The sequence below is a fragment of the Antechinus flavipes genome, chromosome 3, assembly GCF_016432865.1.
Source record: "Antechinus flavipes isolate AdamAnt ecotype Samford, QLD, Australia chromosome 3, AdamAnt_v2, whole genome shotgun sequence".
NCBI classification, from domain to species: Eukaryota; Metazoa; Chordata; class Mammalia; order Dasyuromorphia; family Dasyuridae; genus Antechinus; species Antechinus flavipes.
The window spans coordinates 597,023,562-597,048,501 of record NC_067400.1 but is presented as its reverse complement, the minus strand read 5'-3'; the positions used below and the strand labels follow the sequence as shown (position 1 = coordinate 597,048,501).

Below are 24,940 nucleotides of genomic sequence, written 5' to 3'. Positions count from 1 at the left end.
AGGGAGTCGTCAATTTTGGGATATATTCAGAAATGACAGATGTAAAAATAAAAGGCATCCAATAAAAATTATTTAAAAATTAAAATATTTTTATTTAAGTAATACTAATAACTTCAGGAGCTAGAAGAGGCATTCATTACAAAACTTTTTTAAAATAGCTTTTTATTTACAAGTTATATGCATGGATAATTTTACAGCACTAATTACCAATCCTTTTGTTCCAATTTTTCCCCTCCTTCTCCCCATCCCCTTCCCTAGATAGCAGGTTGACCAATACACATTACAAAATTAATACCCAAAAAAGACTCATTATTACCAAACTATTCCATTTTTCATCTTTTTAAAAAATAATAGCAGCTTTTTCTTTTCTTTTATTCTTTTTTTCTAAATTTAATAATAACAAAAAGACAGATATAATAGCAGTAACAAATATGTATACAAAAGCAATCTGTAACATTGTTAAAAATAAAACTTGCTTATTTACTTTCTTTTTTTTTTTAAGCTTTTTTTTTTTTCACAACATATGTAGGGATGGTTTGACAACAGTGACCTTTGCATAAGCCTTGTGTTTCAGATTTTCCCCTCCTTCCCCCCAAGATGGCAAGCAATCCAATATATGTTATATCCAATATGTGTAAACATATTTATACAATTCTCTTGCTGCACAAGAAAAATCAGATCAAAAAAAGAAAGTAAATGAGTAAGAAAAAGAAAATGCAAGCGAACAACAACAAAAAGAGTGAGAATGCTACGTTGTGATCCACACTCAGTTCCCATGGTTCTCTCTCTGGGTGTAGAAGGTTTTCTTCATCACAAGCCCATTGGAATCGGCCTGAATCACCTCATTGTACCAAAGTATTCCCAAATCCTCATGACAAACATCACACTCATTTGACAAAGTCCAGTTTTAGTGACTTGCTCCAGGTCACACAGAAAGCAGGATGGAGAAGTCCCATCCCAGCTGACACTCATTCCTCTTCCCAGACAAAGCAGTACGGCCACAACCTCCGGGACACGCAGCCCAAATTCTCTGGGGTCCCCACCGGTGAGTCTACGTCTCTTCAGACTAAGTAAGCAACATTTTTTCAAAGACCTGAGTCAAAGCAGAGGAAGTCTCTTGGCTCGGTCTCCCTGTTACCCAGAAACCCTCCAGGCTCTTTTTGGAGTTTTTTTTGGTTGGCATTCTTGTTACCAAGCTAGGAAAGCAACAGCCTTCTTCTCAGATAGAGAAAAAAACAACATGAAAAGAGACCGGGATGGGGGGAGCAGAAATAGGTTATTTGCAAACCTTTTGACCTGAATTCCAATCAGCCGGGCCTGTTACTATAGAAAGCCTGTGGCCCCTTGCATGTGGCGGTGGCAGGCGGGCAGAAGGCAGGCGTGTGGTGGGGACTGACATTCCTTAGCCCTATTTAAAACTGGGAAAAATGCAGAGAGCTCCATCCGCAGCGATCCCGAGATGCTGCGGCGGCGGCGGCGGCGGCGGGGGCTGGAGTGGAGCCTGTCCCAGCAGCCCACATTCTGGGCATTCCATCCAGTCCGTGACAGCCCACGCCCACCTCCAGCCGACTGCAGGCTCCGGGACACGGGGCTGGGGGGCTCGCCGCTGTGGGGAAAGGCATGCGCTTTGCGGAGGGGAATTCCATCTCTGCGTCGCCCTGGGCTCCAGGCTCTCGGGGTAAACAGAACAGCTCCGGAAGGGCCCTGACTTGGCCAAACACGGTATCCACGCCCCCGCTCCATCCTCCTTCACACTCCGGTGATACAGAGGAAGTTACTGATTGACTTGGAGGGCTATGTCCCTCTTTGGGGACGGGAGGGGGGTGTAGTCTCCTGGAAAGAAGGCTCGAGTTCAAATTCTGAATTTAACACTTCTGATTCATGGGACTCTGAATAAGTCGTGTCAGCTCTCTCTTTTTCTGTAAAAAAGGAAAGAAGCAGACTAGGAAACTTCTTGAAGTCTTTTTCAAGTCAATGGCCTTGAATTTCATTCAACTAGGAAGAGAATCCAAGTGTGTGATCTCCTGATGTCTTCAGGTGGGAGAGCCCAGGAAGGTTTCTCCAGTATTGGCTCAGAGGATGGGGACTCAGCACCTGCACCAGAGTAGGGGTTCACCAGGGATTCTGGATGGAGAAAGGGACTGGGAGAGAGTGGAAAAAGCTGTGGCCTCAGAATCAGATCTGGATTCAAATCCTGCTTCTCAGACTCTGTTGAATGTGAAAAATGAGGGCGTTGAGTTCTGTTCCAGCTCTGTGATGCTGTGACCCCTCAGGTTTTCATTTAAAAACTGAAGGCATTGAAGGAGAAGGTTGCTGAGCCTGCTTTCTCCTCTGGATCTAGGATCCTCAGTTTGAATCCTGGCTCTCTCTGCTGCATGACTTTGGGTCAGTCATTGTTTATCTTTGAGTTTCAATCTCCTCTTCCAGAAAATGAGTGGATTGGACTGAATGGCCTCATTATAGAAATGTGTGTTCTCATTTTCCTCGTCATCATCCCAGGATGTGGCTGTGATGGGATGGAGGAAGAATACAAAAAGTTTGAACAGGAACCAATGGCAAAGAGCCCCGAGTCCGGATCACAGGCCGGATGGGTGTGGTCTGGGAGCTGGTTCTGCCAGGGACTTGGAGCTGAAGGAGATCCGGAACCAGCATCCCAGCCGTGCCTCCCCAGGGACCCTCGGAGGGGTTTTGGCTGCCAGAGTTCATGAGACACACAGCACGGGCGCTCGGCTTTTGCAACGATTCCCATGGGGTGCGATACAAAAGGAGCAGGAGGAGGAGGAGAAGGATGGGATGGCAACGTCCACGGGGGGGCTACATCCCCACCAGAGAGACCTCCCATCTCCGGGGTGGCTTGTGACCCCCGACTCTGAAGCAGCTCCCCAGATGCCCCCAGATGGCTCTGGGCTCTCAGGCTCCATCCTGGTCGTCACAGCCTTGGAACTCAACTGACCCCCGCAAACGGAGAAGGAAGCAGAGGCTGGAGTCCCAGGGCGGCGCGGGCTGACCCTGCTGAGGAAGGCCTGAGAGGGCCTATCCCACGGAGGGTCACTGGGGCAGAGAATAATGCTCGCTTCTCTTCAGTCACAGGCCCGGGGCCTGGCTTGGAGTTAATGAGAAAAAAACCTTATGATGCTTCTCCCAACACCCACGTAGGAATTACTATTTTCCTGCCTTACTAGCCTCGATTGGAATGTGTCCTGTGGGAAATAAAGCTGTGTGTGTGTGTGTGTGTGTGTGTGTGTGCCCCAGATTATGTCCACTCCAAACACATGCTTATATGTACCTTCACTACAGTCACCGTAACAACATCTATTATATGATCAAAATTACCCAGTATTTCTTTTACACGTATCTATGTACATATTTCCCTGGTCGAATGTAAGCTCCTTAAGGGACTGTTTCACTTTCATTAGCCCTTTGGTAGCCCTTATTAGCATAGTGCTGGGTATACAGTAGATACTTAATATGTGCCTGTTAATTGGTTGACTCATTGAGCTTTAGAGCTAAAAGGGACCTCAGAAGGCATCCAGTCCAACCCCCTCATTTTATAGATAAAGAAATTGAGGAACACAAAGGGAAAAGGATAATTCAGCATGAGAGAGGCAGGGTCTGAACCCAGGGCCTTTCACTGCAGAGCCAGCATTGTTTGCACTGTCCCACACATATAAGCAAACTGCATTAAAATCTCATTCAGCTGGTTCTATTTGTATACCCTGTGCATAACATGGTGATTTTCACAAAATAAGAACTTAATAAATGGTTTCTTCCCTCCTTCCTTCTTTCCCTTCCTCTCCCTCATTTCCTCTCTTCTTTTCCTTCTTTCTTCCTTTACTTTCTTTCCTCCTCCCTTTTTTTCCCTTTCTCCCTCCCTCCCTCTTTCCTTCCTTCCTTGTCCCTTTTATTTCTATGACTGACACTTTCAGCACCACAGGATTCAGAGCTAGAAGGAACATTGATACCATTTGGTCCCTGCTCATTTTACACACCAGAAAACAAAAGTCTGGGACAGAAACAACTTACTCAAACAAGTCATACAACTGGTAAGTCCCCAGGAGAGGATTCGAACTCATGTCCTCTGTGTCCTCAAGTCCAGCGTTCTTTCCACATTCTTCTAGCTGAATGAGACCTCTCCGGAGAGCGCCCACATCCGCCGCCTTCCTCACTCTTCACCAGGAAGCACTTACCTAAGGGACCTGAACGGTTCCTTCTTGAGCTCAGGCTGCGGGGTCCAGGTCTCCGACGATGGGGTCCCAGGCTGGCCCCGTCCATCCTCACAGGCCTAACAACGTGTAGCACTTCTAGGGCAGTATACTTGCTGATTGCTTCCTCATCTATTACTCACAACAACCAGCTAAGACACTGCCAAAGAAACACTCACAGCTGGCCGGCCAGCCTCCCCACGCCGCCTTCTTGTGCTCTGGGATCTAAACCGAGGAGAAAATCAAGGGAGAATGTAGGGGCTGAAGAGGAATGATGAGAAGGGCAGGTGGAGACGGGTAGATGTTGGGGAAGAGTCCAAAACACACAGGGGAGAAAGCAGAGTCATTCAATGAACAGATTCAGAAGACATCCGAGGGAGAGAGATGACCAAATTGGGCAGCACTCTGATTAGAAAGTGAGCTCTCTGAGGGCAGGGATTTCCAGTTTTGTCTTTTTACCCCAGCTCCTGGCACACTATATTCCAGGTTTTAGATTCCTTCCCAAACTGGTCCCTACTTATCTCTCCAGTCTTTCCTCTCCTTCTTCTCTGGATAGTCTCCAAACCAGTGACATCAGTCTCCTTGCTGTTTCCCCAACAAGACACTCCATCTCTCGACTCTGGGCATTTCCCCTGGCTATCCCTTGTACCTGCAATTCTCAACCTCCTCATCTCTTACCTCCTGCCTTCCTTCGGCTAACATCCCATCTTCTGCAGAAGGCTTTCTTCTTTTCATGCAAGTGCCTTCCTTCTGAGAGGACCCTTTATTTATCCCAGCTATATTTCCTTTGTACCCAGGTACTTGCCTGCTGATTTCCCCATTTGGAACATTAGCTCCTTGGGGGCAGGGATTATTTTATATTTTTGTCTTTTGCAGAGAGTGATGTATACATTAGGTGCTTAATACATGTTTACTGGTTTTGTGAATTCCCTTTGCACTAACAAACTCTCTGAGTGTCAGGGCTATAAGGAAACCCACAGCCCAACCACTCTTTTCCACATTAAATGAGAATCTTCTCCACCACATAACCATAGTCTTCATTCCCCTACACAGCTTTGAAAATATATATTTTTAAAATTCCAGTCTTTTATAGTAGTGATGAAGCAATCCTGCTGCTAAGGTACTGTTTAGACTCCAGCTTCTTAAATTGTGGTTCATGACCCTATATGGGGGTCTCAAACTAAAGTAGAAGTCACAAAATTATGATTTATTATCAGAAAATATTTGATTTGTATACCTGTCTTATATAACTATATATCTGGAGTTATATAAAAATTTCTCTGGCAGAAAAGGGTCACAAGTGGACAAAGGAAGCCCTAATCTAGCCATGATGGTAAATAAATAAGTAATAATAAGCAATGATGGTAAAAATAAATAATAATAAAAAACCAGTGGCTGTGACCCCAGACATGTTTAACTACAAGTCAACATTCTAAGTTAGAAAAGATGTACTGATCTCTTTTGAGAGGAAGTTTCCCTATTCAGAGTTCCTTCCACCAGTGAAATCACAGATTGGGTTAAAAAAATAAAACACTAAAATAACCCTCTCCAGGGCTTTACAATTTACCAAAAACTTATACTGAACAGTATAAATATGATGGGTACCATTTTACAAATGGGGAAGTCACAGCTGAGCCAGACTTGTTCATGCTACCAAATAGAATAGGGATGTGGAACAAGGTTCTCCTGGAGTGAGAGGTCTTGAGTTCCAGACCCCAAATCTTAGCCTACTATCTTCTCCTCCCTGGATCCCCAAATGATAACAACACTTGGCAATTATATAATACGTAAACTTAATTTGGCATTTATATAATATTTTGAGGGACATAAAGCTTTTTCCAATTATTGTCTCAGTTGACCTTCATGGCAGCCCTGTGAGGTGGGTATACTTATTCCCTTCCCCTCAAGAGATTTATCAGTCAGACACTTAGAGGCAGGATCCTCCGTTTGTGGGTGACAAGGGGGACCCAGCAGAGAAGTAGAAGGAGACATATTCAGTCTACCAAGAGGTCCCAGAAATCTCAATTTTAGGCTGGAATGCACAGTTCAAGGGAGGGCCAATCTGAGAGCAAGTAGGAGGAGGTCCATTTTCAGGGCCCTAGCATCTACCTAGAAAAGACCTGTGTTAATGTTTACCAACAATCTAGAAATCCTCTGGCCCTACTCCTATTATTGTTGGGGAAGAGGAAGGAATTCTGGCGTGTCTACAAAAATTCAGCAGCATCCTTTCCCCCTCTCATCTCATCTCTGCTCCCTCAACAGAGAAGCTGTGCCTGGGACCCAGATAAACTATAGAAGTTCTAAACATGACTGAAATAGCGAACTTTACTAAACTTGATTGAAGAAGGGAACTTGGATACTCTTGACTAAAACAAGGAATTGGGTTAAACTTGACTAAAGCAGGGAACTTTGTTGCACTTGACTAAAATGGCAAACTTTACTAAATTTAACTAAAATAGGGAAATTGGCTAAACTTGATTAAAATAGGGAATTTTGTTAAACTTGACTAAAGTGGCGAACTTAACTAAACTTGTCTAAAATAGCAAACTTTATTCAAGTTGACTTAAAGTAGTGAAATTTGCTAAACTTTATCAAAGTGATAAACTACTAAACTTGACTAAAGTGGCGAACTTAAGTAAATGACTAAAATAGCAAACTTTACTAAAGTTAACAAAGTTGTGAAATTTGCTAAATTTTATCAAAGTGGTAAACTTTACTAAACTTTTTAAAAGTTCAAAAGAGCCAACATTTCAATACTAAGTTTCTGGACAGAAAGGGAAAAAAAACAAACTAGCCAATCACTAGCAGAAAATTCTTCAGAAATGGTAAGCCTTGGACGGCATAAGATCACACATACACAAGCAGCTTCCCCTATTTTAACTGGGCATGAAAACAAGAAGGCAAGCCTCCCCAAAGCTTGTCCCTAACTTCCCAATAACACCCAATAGAACTGGGGAAGGTGGGGTTCCAAACTAATGGAGACCCAGGAAGTTAAATCCATTTGTGATTCGGAATGTAAGCTCTTTAAGGCCAAGGGCAGGTAATTTTTTTCTTTTTTCTATTTTCTCTTTGTATTTCTAGCATCTTACACAGATTTCATTGGTATAACTTCCCAAGTTGGGAACTTGTTATTACTAACGCGGATTGCTACTCCTGAAGCTTAGAGACTTATAGAGATACCTAGAATACCTGTATAGTATATATGCACATATATATAATAGTTACACAGAATTTTAAAATTTGCAAAATGCTTCACTCATGTGAACCAACAAAGCAAGGTAGATGCCGCAGGACTTATCTCCATTTACACAGGAATTGCAAATTTTAAGAGTTTCCAGTCTAACTCATCCCCAAAAGCAATTCATGTGTTTTGGGGATGACTTATTCAGGAAATCATCCAGTCCCTCCTTGAAGACAACCAGCATGACGTGGACCCATAGGCCAAGGCAGCCAATTCTATTCTTGAATAGCTCTAATTATTAAGAATTTTTACTGCTATCAAGCCTAAACAGGCAAAGCAAATCTCAAAGAGTTTAAGTAATGCATCTAGAGTCACACAGCTTGCTAGTACTAGGAGTTAGGATTTGAACCCAGGTCTGCAGAATTCATTTCTATCCACTGTGCCTTTGTTGCCTTTTAGTATAAATATCTTTCCAGCAGGAGGGGATATAGAAAGGTTGGGACACTATTGGTGGAATTGGTCCAAACATTCTGAAGGGCAATTTGATAGGGTCATAAAACTGTCCGTATCCTTTAACCAAGCAATATTACCATTGGTCTGTATCCCAAAAAGAACAAGGAAAAAGGAACAAATCGTAACAAAAATACTTATAGCAACTCTTTTTTGTGGTGGCAAAGAAATTGATGCTCATGAATTTGGAAATGGCTGAACCTATGAAGTTGCCAGATTGTGATGGAATACTTTAAGAAATGATAAGCAGGTGGATTTCAGAAAAACCTAAAAAGATTTACATGAACTGATGTAGAGTGAAATGAGCAGAATCAGATCATCGTATATATGACAACAGCAGCATTATAAGGTTGAGACACTGTGAATGACTTAGCTATTCTGATCAAGACAATGATCCAAACTATTCCCAAGGATTCATGATGAAAAACTCACTCATCGAGAGTGAGATCTGATGAACTCTGAGTACAGATCGAAACATACTCTTTTCAATTTATTTTTCTTGGGGATTTTTTGTGTGTTTTCTTTTGAAAAATGGCTAATAGGTAAATGTCTCTCATGACTTTCGCATGTATAATTGATATCATATTTCTTGTCTTCTCAAGGAGTGAAAGAGTTTAGAGCTCAAAATTAAAAAAAAAGAATGTTGATTTTTAAAAAATTAATCAAGAAATATTTAGTAAAATAAATAAAAACATATTAGGAAAAATAGATGAATATATTTCCAAGTCAAGCCCTTCTGCTCATCTATAAGATGATAAGAGGAGGAGAGCAGATCTTGTATTATGTGTCATTAACAATCACAATGCTGATATAGGGATTAATGCTAACTAACCTTTACATAACTTTTACATTCGACAGAGCTCTTCACATGCCTTATCTCCCTGGAGCCGCCACCACCCCTCACAAAGAATGTTACCTTGCAGGTGTGAGGACCATACATTCCATTCCCAGGGTCAAGGATCTCAGAGTTTGGTGGCAAATCTGTGCTAGATTTCCACTGGCTCTGCCTCTGGGCAAGCCCTGAGATAAGGGAATGGAAAGAAGATTCAAGGAAAGAAGAAATCTCCTAATCAGTCCAGATCAAGGAGAGAAAAGAGAAAAATGAGTGGAGGTTAAGGGTGGGAGAGAGTGAGAAGAGGAGAGAAAATTCAATCTAAACCAAATGATCTGCATCCTGGCAGGAAGATTCAGGGAAAGAAGAAGTCTGGCATCCAAAGGAAGATAAAAAAGAGGATCAGTCCAGATCAAGAAGAGAAAAGAGAAAAGTTATAGGAAAAGAGTGGAGGTTAGGGGTGGGGGAAGAGTGAGAAGAGGAGAGAAAATTCAGTCTAAACCAAATTAGCTACATCCTTCCCTATGAGGTTGCCAGAAATAGCAGTTACTAGTCGGAGCTTCTGTGTACAGTGGAAAGAACAATGGACTGGTAGACCATGGTTTTGGCACCCAGCTCCCTCACTAGCTATGCAACTCTAACTCCCTTTCTATGGGTCTCACCTCCCTCATTTATCAAAAGACAGGACTGCATTAAGCCCCCTCTAAAGTCTCATCCCACTCTAAATCTGACCCCACAACCCAGATATTTCCATCTGGACCTCCACATTTTGAAATTAATTCAGCAGTAAGTGAAAAACAGGACTAAGCAGTAAATATGATCACTTCCCACAAAGTATCAGACATAAAAACTTGGGAGGGTGTTAATGGTCTCAAGAGTCAGGAAGACACAAGTTAAAATCTCGGCTCCATCATTTACTCAGCTGAGTGAACTTAGATTGGTTCCTTAGCCTCTCTGAAGCTCAATTTCCTCATCTGTAAAAAGGGAATATCTAACTGCTTGCATTTATGTTTTTCCTCCCGGGTTATTTATACCTTCTGAATTCAATTCTCCCTGTGCAACAAGAAAACTGTTTGGTTCTGCACACATATATTGTATCTAGGATATACTGCAACCCATTCAACATGTAAAGGACTCTTGCCATCTGGGGGGAAGGGGTGGAGGGAGGGAGGGGAAAAATCGGAACAGAAATGAATGCAAGGGATAATGCTGTAAAAAATTACCCTGGCATGCGTTCTATCAATAAAAAATTATTTAAAAAAAAAAGGGAATATTTGCATTGCTACCTCACAAGATGATTATCAGAAGAGCATCTGAGAAAAACCCCAAAGAGATAAGAGATGGGTGCTGCTATTATTGCTGGCAAGGGCTAAAAACTTAGTCCCGGTAAAGTTTAGATGTTGTTCCAGCGCCGTGATAGTGGCTTTTTGCCATAATTATGAAACTTGTGCCTTAGTGCAAAGTAAATATCCATGAGTCTTCAAGCAGAAGATAATCTCTTTAAGTCTACCGTAAAGGAAGAGGTGAGGAGGAAGTTCATTCCAAGCATGGGAGATGGGTGTGAAGAACAGAGAGAAGACCAGTGTGACTAAATCAGAGACTGGGAGGGGGTATGATGTACAACGGAGATGGAAAGATAGGGTGAGGCTTGAAGAGTTAGTCAGACAAATTTACATTTTATTCTAAAAGCAACAGAAAGTCAGGGCATTTGATTGAGTAGAGAACTCATTCAGATTCATACTTGGAGAGCCAGTCTCCCTCACTATATTGATCAGGAAATGGCTCCCAGATGTGTTAAATGAGTTAAATGACCATAATGGAGATAGGATTTGAACCCAGTTCTCTGATTTCAAAGCAGAATTCTTTTCACTCTTACTACACCACAAAACTTCCCAAAATCTGGTTCTTTTGCCCCAGGGCCTTTCAGAAGTCTGCTGCCTGAGGGTCAGGTCCCAAGGTGATGACATCACAATCTCCAAAATCCTACTATACACTAACCATTCTTGGTGGGGGTTGGGACAGGGATACCTCTCATCACTATCTCTCAGATATTTGGTCCAGAGGTCCCGATGTCCAGGCTGCCCACCGGCCCGAGGAAGCCTCCTCTCAGGAGGCTGCTGACTCTCAACAACCCTCTGGAATAGTCTTTCTTCCCTTCTAACCAGCACTATGGTTTTCTCATATTTTCTTTTGGTTCTTTTAATGTTTTCTTTCCCATTCCAATGGGAGCTCTGTGAAGACAGGGGCTTTTCTTTCCATCCCTAGTACTTACCAGAGCCTGGTACAGGCATCTTGTCTTGACCAGCCAGCGCCAAACACACCCTCAAGTCAATTTTGTAATGTAAATGAGATTGAAAAATCAACAAAGAAATAATGAAGACAAATGCACTTGAGTGGAAGGGAAAACTAGTCATTACAGTGACTTACGGGAAATGAAGAGCTAAGCCAGATGAAATCATGACATTAATATGAATTAATTTGGGGGAGCTGTCCAGACCTATAATTTTACCAGTGTGGGGAACTCCTAGGATGAAAATTCCAATCCAAATTTGCAACTCATCTGTAAAAAGTAGTCTTAGAGATATTTGAAGCCCTTGACAGGCCACTGTGTTCAAGATGCAGAACTTGGACTCAAGGGAGCCTAATCTAAGACTACCTCTCTCCCCTAACCACCAGGCCTCTTTTCTCATGAATTATGTATGCAGATTAGGGGTAAAGGGGAAAAACAAGTCTTTCAATTACAGGATTCAAAATATTACTGTCAGAGAGTGAAGTGACAGACACTTCTATCACAAAGATCTTGGGGGAGTTAATCAGTAAAGGCCTTCCAAGGTCAGATGGTCCACACTCTACACCATGGACCTTCAGACCCAGGAAGAAAATCCTAAACCATTTTTTCACCAGTGTAGATTGAAGATAAAGGTGAACTTTACCTTAAAGAGTAGGTGGAAAAGAGAGCTGCTAAAGGAAACAGGAACATTCCCTATTTATTTGGGGACACTAAAATTTACAAGGGAATCTCTCAGAACACCTGCTAGCTGATCAACCCAACTTTCTCATTTCTGTCCAAGGCATCACCATCTGTCCTCCAACCTTAGTATCATCTTCGACTCCTCACTCTACACATGCCATCTGTTGTCAGATCTCATTCTCTCTCTCTCTCTCTGTCTGTTTCACTGTCTCAGTCTGTCTCTTTCTCTCTCTCTCTTTTTCTGTCTCTGTCTCTCTCTCTCTCTCTCTTTTTCTCTGTCTCTGTCTCTCTCTCTCTCTCACACACACACACCCTTCTCTCCATTCATATGTGTTGTTGTTCAGTCGTTTCAGGCACTCTGTTGCCCCATTTGGGGTTTTCTTCTCCAAGATACTGGAGCAGTTCACCATTTCCCTCTCTAGTTCGTTTTACAGAAGAGGAAATTGAGACAACAGGATGAAAAGACTTGCCCAGGATCACACACCTAGGAAGTATCTGAGGCTGGATTTGAACTCAAGAAGATTCCAAGCCCCACAGTCTATGCATTATGCACTACTGACCACCACTCATATAGCTACTCAGAGGGTCGGGAAGAACTGGGTTCAAATTCTGCCTCAAACACTTATTGGCTATGTGATTCTGGGCAAGTCATTTAACCTGTTAGTCTAAGTATCCCTATGGGTAAAAGGAGAATAATAATAATAGCACCTACTTCCCAGGATTGTTGTGAACTTAAAACTAGCACAGTATAAATGCTAGCTGCTAAAAACAAGTACGAACCAGTCCCCGTCCTCAAGGAGCCTAGAATCTCCTGCTTTTGTGTTCCACAAAGCATTCAGCACAGTCCTAAGTACATAATGTAGGAAATACTCAATAGTTTCAACAATAAAGGGAATGTGATCTCCAAATGTTGATAACTTAAATGAGATTGCAGAAAGTGCAATCTTATGTGGGAGAAAAGGCAAATTCACCCGGTGTGCTTGATATAAAAGCACACAGGATAACAACGAGGCTTGGTTAGGGTCACTTTGGCTTTGGAGCATCTCCATCTTTAAGGATCTGAGAGGATTTTTAACCCAAAAAATAAAGAAATAAGAGCCCAGCTCCATTCTGCTTGTCCCTAAAGAACAGAACCAGGCACTCTGGGTAGAAGGTAGAGGGAGGAACATTTAGGCTTCCTAGCAGGAAAAACCTGCTGAACGATTACAGGAATGCAGAGCAGAATAGGTTACTTTCGGAGTCTTTTGAGGTCTGCCCTCCTTTGCAGGCTTTGGGCAGAGGCCGGCTAACCACTGGTCAGGTTCTATAACTCTCAGGATTCTTTCTCAGGGATGGGTTGGACTAGAAGCCACTGCAGTCGCTTCCATTGAAGAGATTTCACGATTTATGATTTAATGATGACTAAGAGACAGGAAACCAGGGTGGCCGTGTGGTATGCGGTGGAGAAGGCGGAATTTAGAGCCACATAACCTGAGTTCTAATCCCAGCTCTGCCTCTTTCATTTAATCTCGGATGAGTTTTTGTGCCTTGGTTTTCTCATCTGTAAAATGGACTGGATGGACTAGAACTCCCCTAGCTCAAAATATATGATCTTAAGAAACTACTTTTTTTATTTTTATTTTTATATCTCTGGTACAGTTCCTGGCATAAAGGGAGAAGAACTGGGCCTGTGTTCTCGGTGAGGCTCTTTTTCTACCAGTCAAGGTTGGTGCCTTCTGCAATTTACAGCCTTAGGAATTTTCTGAAAAAACCAAGAGGGTAAGTGAAATGATTTGCAAAGAGTCATGACCCTCCCCAAGGCAGGTCCTTCCTGGCCCTGAGGTTCCATGCTGCCTCTCCTACTCCCCATTGTTATGTAGTTGTCTTCACCCCATTTAAGGTTTTCTTTTTTTATTATTAAAACTTTTTATTTTTCAAAACATATGCGTGGATAATTATTTGACATTAACCCTTGCAAAAACTTGTGTTCCAAATCCCCCCCTTTCTCCCACCCCCTTCCCTAGATGGCAAGGAATACTGGAGTGGTTTTCCATTTCCTTCTCCTTTTTTTTTAATAGATGAGGAAACTGAGGCAAACTGGATTAAATGACTTGCCCAGGATCACACATCTAAAAAGTGTTAAAGTGTCTGAGGGTAGATTTAAACTCAGATTCTCCTGACTCCCGCTCTATCCACTGTGCCACCTATCCCATGCACTTAGAGAAGTCAGCTTTGTTGCTCATTTCATTTTTTAAAAAGCCATTTTCCTGAAGGAAACGAAGGAAATTTAAAATTTTAAATGTTCAGTTTTTCAATTTTCATTTTAAAAGTCTCCAAACATCTAACTGGTCTCACTCTATTGGGAAGTTTAACAGTTCTCTCTGAGCATTTTGGTACCACAATGAACTGTTCTTTACACTAATGCTGGGGGGTGGATGGCGGGGGCAGAGTCTAGGGAACAGGGGGAATGAGTGTTTCTGTCTTTCACGCACTCAATCTCATCTCTCTGAAAGGAAACATCTGATGCCTTTAATCCCAGTTGACAGTGTTCCTTTTAAGTTTCAAAATGACATTTGAAAGAGTGAATAGCTTATTTTTTTTTCTTTGAGCCTGCATCCATTTCATCCAATGAACAGGTCTAGATGCAGGCAAGGAGGTAAGGGCTGCGATGATGAAAAGAACCACTCGAGATCTGAAGAGGAATTACTGTTTCGTTTAAAGGCTGCGGCAGTGGAGGATTATGCCAGAGAGGAAGAAAAGAGGTTTTCCTTCGGAGGGGCTGAGAAACCTGCGTTTTGGAGAACGGCTGGCAGTGGCGTGCCCAGAATGATAGGCTCTCTTGTCAACAAACCAGAAATAGTTGGAACTCGAGTCTAGTTTGAGTTTTTATATTTCAATTTGACTGTTTTTGCTGATAATTCAGTATTTTTTATTTTTTACCATTATATCAAAAGTAGTAAGAAAGTAGGATTTGAAACTGGTCCTGCATTTGGCTGCTACTTAACATAACCTGGGAGAGCTGGACATCAGTTTCCACATCTGTAATAGGAGAATCGGACTAGATAATATCTAAGGGACTATCAAAATTTAAGTATTTTACAGGACCATAGCCCTGTAAAATAATATATCATACAAATATACATCATAGATATATTCTGTCTCTGTTATTTTTACTTAACTGTTGGGGTTTTTTTTGTTATTGTTATAAAGTAAAATCTAATTCCTGAAAAGAGAAGGAAGGATTTCTTAAGCAAATACTATGTGCTAAGTGCTTTACAAATATTATCTCATTTGATCCTTGCAACCAATCTATTTTACAATTGAGAAAACTAAGGCAGGCAGAAAACTAAGTAATTTCTCCAATCACACAGCAAGTAAGTGTCTAAGGCCAGCTGTGAACTCATGATTTCTGATTTCCAGGCTCAGAGCTCTATCTATTATACCACTTATACTCTACAAGTTGGGGGTGGAAGTATAAAGTATAGAAATAGAAATAAATGACATAAAAACTAAAGTGATCAATAAAACTTATAGTAATAAGTTTAAAAAAAACTATAGTCTTGTGATTTGATCTTGTGTAGAGAACACCATTAAGTACTTATTGGCTCACACATTTATTTTATTGTGGTTTGCATTCAATATTTTTTAATGAGGGTTTTTTCCTAGAAAAAGAAGCATTTTAGTGATATTCTCAGTGTTTTTGCTTCAGAAAGTCTGGAAAATGGGGAGAGCCAGTAGTACTTGACTATACAGGATTTGCTTGGCTGGGGAGCTGTCAAGCTGGTCTGATACGAAGAATATCTGGGGGCTCAGAGCTTTTATGAATGTTACTAATAGTACATTTTTTTGGAAAGGACTCAAGAACCTGCTCTAGACTAAAACACTTCAACAGCTAATCTTGATCTGTACCTCCCCTAAGAGGGAGAGGACTAATGGCCCATAGGCCTGGGGTTCCTGGCAGGAGAATCTCTTTGACCTCAGAATTTCCCGTACCCTTTCGGTTCTCACAGGAGTGTTGAGCTGGTAAACCAAAGGGTGCTGTTTACTCCCTTTAGTAGCTTATCTCGATCTCCAGCAGACAGGTTTTTCCAAACAAGGGCCCTTTGGATTCTTTCCACCCCCAGATGTTAGCACAGAGGAAAGATAGAGGCAGAGTCCTCAAAGAAAGGTCACAATCTGAACCAGCCCAAGTGGGAGGACACCGGGCTGGCCAGGGAGAAGCAGTCCTACCTCCTTGCCCGTTCCTCAGCTACCCCTTCCTGCTGACTGCAATAGCAGAGGCTCTAAGCTCCAACTTTTATAAGCTCCCAGATATTTCCGCAGCCTTGCCTTTATCCCAAAGTCCCTAATGGATTAAGAGCACTCGAGGCCCTATCGATTCAGTTCAATTTAATTAATTACATTTATCAATTATGCAATTAATCCATGCATTTATCAAGTGACTATCCACAAGCAGCTTCTGATCTACTAGTTCAGAAGGAACAAAGTCATAGGTAAAAATTTAGCCAACCACTAATTATCTTCAGTGTCTCAGGGGTCCTCAAACTTTTTAAATAGGGGGCCAGTGAACTGTAAGTAAGACTATAGTAAAAACAAAAACTTTGTTTTGTGGGCCTTTAAATAAAGAAACTTCATAGCCCTGGGTGAGGGGATAATCATCCTCAGCTGCTGCATCTGGCCCGTGGGCCGTAGTTTGAGGACCCCTGGACTCTAAATCAACACAAAAAAACCATTTATCAAGCATCTATCGGGTCCATGGCGTGAGGCAGCATACCATTTGGTAGAGAGCTAGTTTCAAATAGGGAAGACCTGAATTCAAATGTCACCTCTTGAACTGGATGTGTCATCCTGGTCAAATCAGCTAAACTTTTAGCATTCCAGGCAACCAACTCTGTGCAATCTCCTAGCTTCCAAGACTCGCCTGTCTTGAGACTCTATGTTGTAAAGCAGGAAGCCACCAGCAGATGCTATAAGACATTTTCACTTTATATGCAGGAAAACACACAGATTGAAAGGCTTAGGCCCGAAATGGGTATAGGAGATGATACTTAGTTCTGATTCTATGCAGAGGTGGGGCTACTCCAAGAGGGAAGTTATCCAGAACGTCAACATTGTGTGTTAAGTTGGTAAGTTTTGTGAAATAATTTGTCTTTTTTTCTTTAAATTATTTGTTATAAGGAATGGCTCCCTGGGAGGGGAAGGAAAAACAAAAATAGGAAATGTAGTTGATATAAAAATGAAAAATGTCAATATACATTAATTTTTTTAAAGTAAAAAAAAAAGTCAGAAGGGAGAAACAATCATAGTCTACTCCAAAACAACGTGCCAGCTGCTGGAGATGCAAAGGCAAAAAGGAAATCAGTCCTTCCCTTCTTAGAGCTCACATTTTCCTGTTCCAGATTCCTTGCAGGAAGAGTGTAGATGGCACACTGATCTGGGGTCCCAGCTAGAGGATCCTTTTGATCTAAATACCTCTCTCCCTGTGGACAACTGCATAAAGTGCCAAGCCTGGAGCCAGGAAAACTCAATTTCCTAAATTCAAATCTGGCCCCAGCCTTTTCCTAACTGTGTGACCCTGGGCAAGTCACTTCACCCTGTTTGCCTCAGTTTCCTCATCTGTAAATTGAGCTAGAGAAGGAAATGGCCAACCACTCCAGGATCTTTGCCAAGAAAACCCCAAAATGGGACCACAAAGAGTCTGACGTGATTGAAAAGTGACTAAACAATTTCTTCCTGCCTTGAGACAGGTAAACCAAAGGCAAAGAGTGTTTATTCTGAAACTTTTCCTGTCCAAGTTCTCAGAGAAACCTAGCTTAACCAACTCCCTGATTCAGCCGGTTAATCAAGTTTTAAGGAGCTTAAAAAATCCAATTATCTAAGTCATCTGTGCACTAGAGATGGGAGCTCACTGTAAAGTGAAATAACTTTCAAGTAATTATGCTGATCATAAAAAATCATAAAAAATAGCTAGCTATTCATGGCCGACCTCAGAAAGAGGAAGGAAGATCTCCGTTTGAGTCCACATGCGTGCCGACTGTATGACCCTGAACAAGTCATTTAATTTAGTGCACCAAGAATAACAAAGTAGATGCTGACTTGCATTGGTAGGGACAGCTTCCTCACTGGGAATTTCCCTAGGTCAGCAAAATCGCAAGGCAGGTCAACAATATAGAAGTAAGTCGTCCCCAACACTTAGAACTTGCAATAAGCCTATGAATGGGCTTAAACATCAGGTCTCAAGGAGCAGCTCTGGGCGTGGACAAGTTCACTTATCCTATTTCCTCATCTGTAAAATGGGGATCATAATAGCACCTTCCTTGTGAAGACTTAGTGAGATTTTATCTGTAAAGTACTTTGTAGACCTTAAAGTGCTATGTAAGTGAGAACTGTTGTTAATAGAAGATCAAGGGTTCTTACCCTTTTTGGGGGGTCATAGACCCCAGTGGCAGCCCGGAGAAGCCACATACTCCTTCTCATGACAATGTGTAGGGTTTGTTTTTTTTTTAAATTCTTAATTGAAAGAGATGTTAACTTTCAGTTTGAGATTAGTGAAATCAATGGGCAAAATTTTTCCCATGCAAATTCACAGTCTGTGATCATCAAGAACCCCTAGTTTGAAGTTTCCTCCAAATCTGGAATCCCAGGACATCCTGCTGCCTGAGGGCAGTTTGTCCTGCTGGATCCCAGAGGGTGGAAGATGTAGCGATAAGGTTGACTCGATGCAAAAGAAAACTTTCCAACAATTACGAGTGTCCCAGGGTGAACTGGGAGGTCCTGGGTTCCCCAGTACTGGGAATGGCAGCTGTTCAGGATGCAGATGACGGGGGCCCTGCTTAAGTGTGGATGGTACTAGAAGGTCTTTGAGGGCTTCTCCAAGGCAGAAATACTAGAATCCCCAAATACTCTGTTCTCCTAAATGGAAAGGGCAGGTAAACCAAATGGAGAGAACAGGCTTCAGACAGGGGAGTCCAGGGTTCAAATCCCACCTTTTGTCACATCCTAGCCAAGCCACTTACACCTGCGCTTCCCAACTTAGACTATTTGGAGATTATAATACTCTTGAGATTGGCCTGAGGAAATCTCGCAAAATCAAGGAATATAGTACCCTACACTAAATATCCCCCAAATGCGGTCTTCAAGTTTACTGAGTCATAGCACAGCGAAAGTTTCATGAACACAGACAGATGTAAGGGAACAAATAATGTTGGAGATAAGAGAGCGAAGGCAAATGACTGTTTTACGCTTTTTTCTATGTCCTAGACCCAGTGGTTACGTCAAATCTAGAGCAGACAGTTTTTTCTTATCTTGTTGAAATCTATGGGACTTTCCTTACATGGGCGTGGGGGGGGGGGCAGAGAGAGAGAGAGAGAAAGAGAGGGGGGGGGGGGAGAGAGAGAGAGAGAGAGAGAGAGAGAGAGAGAGAAAAGAGACAGAGAGACAAATATGGAGAGGAGAAGAAAAAGAGGGGGGAGGAAAGGAAGGAGGAAGGAAGGGAGAGAGAGAGAGAAAGAAGAGAGAGACATAGACAAACAGAGAGAAAGAAGTGACAAAGAGATACAGAGACAGAGAGATAGAGAGAAAGACAGGGAGGGTGGAAAAGAGACAAAGAGAGAGACAGAGAGATCTGGGGACAGAGAAAATCAAAGAATTGTGACAGAGAGATACATAAAGACAGACATAGATATACAGAGCTAGAAAGAAGACAAACTCTGTGTGAGGGTGGTAAAGAAGGCAGAAGAACAGGTTTCCCCCAAATCTCACCCACCCCACAGGAGATGCCTTTTCACAGGGAGTGGGGCAGAGAGAGAAGCACTGAGAACAGTTTGCTGGAAAAGTAGAAAACTGGAAAGTCTGCCGGCCTTTCCAGAAGCCTGTTTCCCTCAGGAGAGCAGCCACCACACTCTCAAGATCCCCCACTGCCCAGATGCTAAACAATGCCCCCTTCTCTTCCCCTCACTCCCTTTTCTGCTCCTCCACCCCCACAGCCTTTTCTTTCAAAGGGAACAGAACCCAGCCAGACCCAGCCAGACAGCTCTTGAATTAGTTTTCTGATAGTTTTTATCTTCAAGGGGTTAAAAAAAAGATCTCCTGGTGACAGGATTTGGACCAAATGGCCACCACTAAGGAATCAGGTCCAGGAATAAACCCTCGCTCTTCTTAAAGCCTTGGAAGCACAGAAGCGCCTTTCTCATCCCAATTTTCTCGCCCCAGCAGTCAAATTCCCTGCAAAGTCTGCTCTTTCCTTCCTTTTCCCACCTTCTCCTTCTTTTTCTTCCTTCCTTCCCAGAAAATTGTTTCCCACCCCACCCCCCAATCTTGAAGAAAAGCTCTCTCAAGAGAGGGGGGGAGGCAAGAAAAGAGGGAGGGAAGGAGAGGGGGAAAGAGAGAAAGAAAGAGGGGGATTAAAAGAGAGAAACAGAGACAGAGAGAGAGAAGCAGAAACAGAGACAGAGACAGCCAAAGAGCAACAGACACAGCAAGGGAGACAAATAGACAGACAAAGAGACAGAGACAGAGAAACAGAGAGACAAAAAATAGAGACAGACATAGAGGCAGAGATAGAGGCAGCCAAAGAGAGAAAGAAACACAGTAACAGAGAAAAAGAGAGACAGAAAGAAGAGACAGACAGCCAAAGAGAAACAGAGATAAAGCAAAAGAAAGAAACAAAGACAGAAAGACAGAAACACAGACAGAAAGAAAAGACAGACAGAGATAGTGGCAGCCAAAGGGAGAGACAGAGAGAGGCTTTTACCTGCACTTCAGCTGAGGTCCTCAGCCGGGAGCCAGGAGCAGACAGTCCGCTCCCACCTCTCTGACCTGTTGGACTCATTCACCTGCCTCTGAGACTGGTGGAGCTGCCAAGCGCCAAGCCGAGTGCCAGCACCGGCCGCCGGCCTCCCTCCCAGCCGGGAGCCAGACAACAAAAGACACCTGCTTGCTCAGTGCTCAGGTGGACCCACCCTCCAGGCAGCCCCCACACCTGCGGGCCCTGACCAATGAGCCAGAGACATCTTTCCTATGAGTCACTTGGTTTCAAAAAAAACCGAAAGCTGATGAAGACAAAGGAGGAGAGAAAAAGCCAGGGGTGGAGAAGGATATCGGGTTAAGAGCTGCAAAGGACCGTGGAGATTAGCTAGTCCGACACCTTAATTTTACAGAAGGGGAAATTGAGTCCCAGAAAAAGGAAATGATTTGGCTAAAGTCCTACAGCCAGTAAGTGACAAAGCCAGACTTGAACCCACGATTTCTTTCTAGCAGCTTTCCTCCCCACTCCACCACCAGAGAACCAAGAATTTACTGCTATTTGGGAGAGATCAGACAAGAGCATGGGAACCGTAGGCCCAAGCAGATACAGATGGATGCAGAGGCCAGGATGCCTCAGCTTCGAGTCCTGCCTCAGCTCCCCCTTTCTGGGTACCAGTTGTCCTGAGGGGATCGGATTACATAACCTAAAGCCCTTTCCAGCTTTAAATCTAGAATTCTGTGATCTCTTTGGATATTAAAATTAAATTAAATTTCTCTGGAGTCCATGAAGATGAAGAAACACACATCCCTCTTTTCTATATTTGGGGGACTATATGCACAGAATGGTTTCTACAATATCAGAAGAGACAGAGACAGAGAAACAGAGACACAAAAAGAAGAGACAGAGACATAGAGACAGAGATAGAGACAGTCAAAGAGAGACAGAAACACAGTAACAGAAAGAGAGAGACAGAGAGAAAGAAAGAGACAGACAGTGTTCGTTGGATTTGCTTAACTTTAGCTCTCTGATGCTCCAAGGCATTTCATATCTCTAGGTCACAGTTTCTTCATCGGTAAAATGGGGAAGTAAGTCCTTTCCTACTCTCAGTCTTTGATTCTTATCAGGGATCTGTTTCAGTTATCCCTGGTACCCGGAACACCCTCCTTCCTCATCTCTGTCTCTTGGAATTCCCACTCCTTTTGAGGAGCCCCCTCTTACAAGAAGTCTTTCAAGCCCCCCTTTGCCCTCCCCCAAACTGCTCTGTGTCGACTCAGGCTCTAGTCCGTATGTTTGATGTTGTCTCTCCCAGAGGCATAAGCTCCTTGAAGTCCAGACCTCGTCGCCCTTGTCTTTGTACCTCTAGAACTCAGCAGTGTTGAGAGGCAGGAATAAATAAACGCTTTTCGATCGTATCTGCTTGATCGGTTCCAGGCTCCCTGTAGCCCCTCCAGATCTGCTCCTGGGAGTCTAGGAGCCAGGCTAAAGAGAGAGGCCGTAGCACTAGTGAGCCACAGAGCGAACAGGGTCAAATTCCAGAGCTGTCAGCTGGTGTCTCCCCGTGGGTGGCTATTTAGGGAAGGGAGCTTCATTCCCGAAGCAGACAGACTGGCTGTCACTGACAGATGAATCCAGGAAAGAGGCAGCCCAGGGCCAAAGCCAGCACAGGTAGCCAGGCTGGAGAAGAGGCCCAACGGAAGCACAAGGCCAGCCGAGGCTGCTCCCAGCTTCCCCCGTATCCTGTTCCTCACATACAGACCGAAGGGTCGCCAAGCAGGACCCTGCCTCTCTCTCGGGCATATCCCCACCTCCTCCACCTCCCATCACCAAGGATCACTGACTAAGCAGGGCACTGTTTGTTCTCAGCAGAGGACTCGGCCTGAATTATGGCCCTGGGTGCCGGCTGGTACAGCTGATGGGGCGGCCGGCGCTAAATCTTGCAGCATTACCCAGCTGTTGCCCTGCCATCCCAGGCTTTAGCTTTCTCCTTTTCCTTTTCATTCTCCAGCCTCAACTTTGCAGGGACCCTGCAGTCTCTGGGGGTGTTACTATCTGCTCCAAATACTGTGCTTTATGCAGAGAGAATCCCAAGTGGGACACTGAAAAGCTAAAATTCCCAGCCTTCAGTTGGCCAATACAGAAAATATGCACCTTTGGGGGTGGGGGGGTGTCAGCCTAAGGGAGGTTTATCACTGTTGTCATTTGTCCTTCATACTCCAACAGGACCATGGCGTGTGAGTGAGCTGGATCTGAGCGAGGGAGGGCTGGGCAAGGTCACCTGCCTCAGTTCCCCTGCCAGAGCCATCTGGGTCCAGTCGTCAAGACATAGATCAAGACAATTAGAGATGGCCCCCCAAAAATGGGAGACCTTACTTTGTTAAGCTGAGGTCTTCAACAGGTCTCAGTTTGACTGAGGCAACACCCATTCAGTGGTTAAGGCTAGGGAGCAAAGAATCTCTTCATTCACCTAGTCCAAAAAAAAAAAAATCTAAGTAAATAAAAAAATGAATAATGAATCTGAGAGGGAAAGATGCTCAGGGTCAAAGAAGAAATAATTGTCACTTACATTCAATCCTTAGAATCAATTTAGTCAATATGAACAGGATCTGAGAATTATTAAATTGCAGAAGTGGGGAGAAAACCCAAAAAATAGAAGAAGAAAAATAACTTACTTCTTTCTGTACAAGTGGGGGACTGCAGGTGTGGAATGCTGCATACACTGTTACATATATTCACTGGGTTGATTGGTATTGCTAGACTTTTTTTTTGTTGGAGAGGAGGGCTCGCTGAGGGTATGTATGGATAATTTCCTTCTTTATATAGAGGTGGGGGCCTACAGATAAGGAATGCCGCATACACTATTAGATATATTCACTGGATTGATTGATATCGTTGAACTGGTTTTCTTTGTTAGAGAGGAGACCTCATTGATGGTATGGGCATGTTTTAAAAAATCAATAAAACTTATTAATTAAAAATTTATAAAATGAATTTCCTGGCGGACCCTACAAAATCAAGACAATTAAGTCACAAACAGGATAAATGGCGGTGAGCTGCCCAGAAGATTGTGGCTTTAGGCTTTTGCATATTCAGCAAAGCATCTCCTCCTCCTAGAGCAGAACTCATTGTGCACATGGGGAAGGGAAGAGAGAGAAAAGGCAGTCTGCTTAGCCAGAGCTCCAAATGGAGCCCACTTTGGGTGGAAGGGTTGAATCTCAGAGTTCTGCCCATTGGGCATGGGTGGGCAGATCTGCCTCGGTTGCCAGGCGTTGTCTAGCAAGTTGTGAACAACATAATCCAGGTGCTCATCTTTGCTCTTAGTGCAACAGCATGCCCTCCTTCTAGAGATCTCCAGCCCTCGCCAAACTGCTACGGAACGCTCCATTGCCCGAGCAGCTCCCGAGGAGCTCATCTTCAACTCCCGGGAGAGAAGCCCCTGCCTGGATGCTCCTGATATACAAGGGAGCGACATGACTGGGACCTCAGTGTGCCCAATGTTCCAGTTAAGAGCCTATTCTTTCAGTCAATGCCCTTAATTAGAAAACCATCCAGTACTCTCCTCCCCATTAGTCACCGAAGGAAACTTTCCAAGCGTTACCTTGACCCAAATGTTTCTCCACACTACCTTCTATTCACAGAGGCCCAAACGACTCGCCCTCTAGGGGGAACGGCTCACTTTCAGAAGCCTGGCATCCATGATCATCAATGTGATCAATGGACAGAGGAGCGGGGGGCTAGGGTCACAAGCCTGGCTTCAAATCCTGCCCCGACACAGCAGATGGGTGACCTCTTGGAGCCACCGGCAGCTCAGAGACTTTTTAACTCTGTTACTGACGGCTTGCCAACTTGGAACACTTTGACATTTTAAGAAGCATAGACGGAACAAAAGTGTTCAATTTTTAAAGAACAAAAAAAAGTTGTTTTCTACTTTTAAGCGATTCTAAAATAGACTAAAATAAGAGTCTAGTTATTTCTTTCTCCAGTTTCTTTTAAAAATATTCTCTTCATAAATAAGGAAAAAAACCCCTATCCCCATACCAGTATTAGAGGTGGGGGATTAGGGATGTGGAACATTGCATATGCTGTCAGACTCAAGGTAATGGTTAGTTTGGCTACACTGCCTCCTTCCCCTCCCCAACACACATACACTTCTGTTCATTGGGCAGGGCATTGGGGGAGGAATATATTCAGGACTGAAGATGATATAAAAAGAAGAGTTGGGAATAAATATTTTAAATTTAGAAAGAAAAGAAATCCCTAGTTAATATATAATCATACGACAAACCACTGGAAACGGCCAGAGGTAGAGAGTGAACGACGGCATAAATCCTGTGAAAAGCCCAGAAGGTGAGCATCGGCAAGGCCCCAGCCGCTAGCCAGGCCAATCATATCCAAAAAGAAGCCCCGCTCTTAACATCTGGGACAAGGGGGACGTCAATTATTTCAGAACCAAAGTGGGAAAAAGATCGAAGCATTACAGATTTCGAGCTGTAAGGGACCTTAAAGACCATTCATTTAACAG

General features: G+C 43.3%; 1 long non-coding RNA gene across 1 annotated transcript in view; it reads right to left on the bottom strand.

Moving 5' to 3' along the window:
* Positions 1 to 3,849: 3,849 nt before the first annotated feature.
* LOC127555906 (uncharacterized) overlaps positions 3,850 to 24,940 on the bottom strand; it is a 41,643-nt gene continuing 20,552 nt past the window's right edge. The window contains exon 3 of the long non-coding RNA XR_007952306.1: positions 3,850 to 4,427. This is a non-coding gene — a long non-coding RNA (uncharacterized LOC127555906). The remainder of the gene's footprint in view (positions 4,428 to 24,940) is intronic.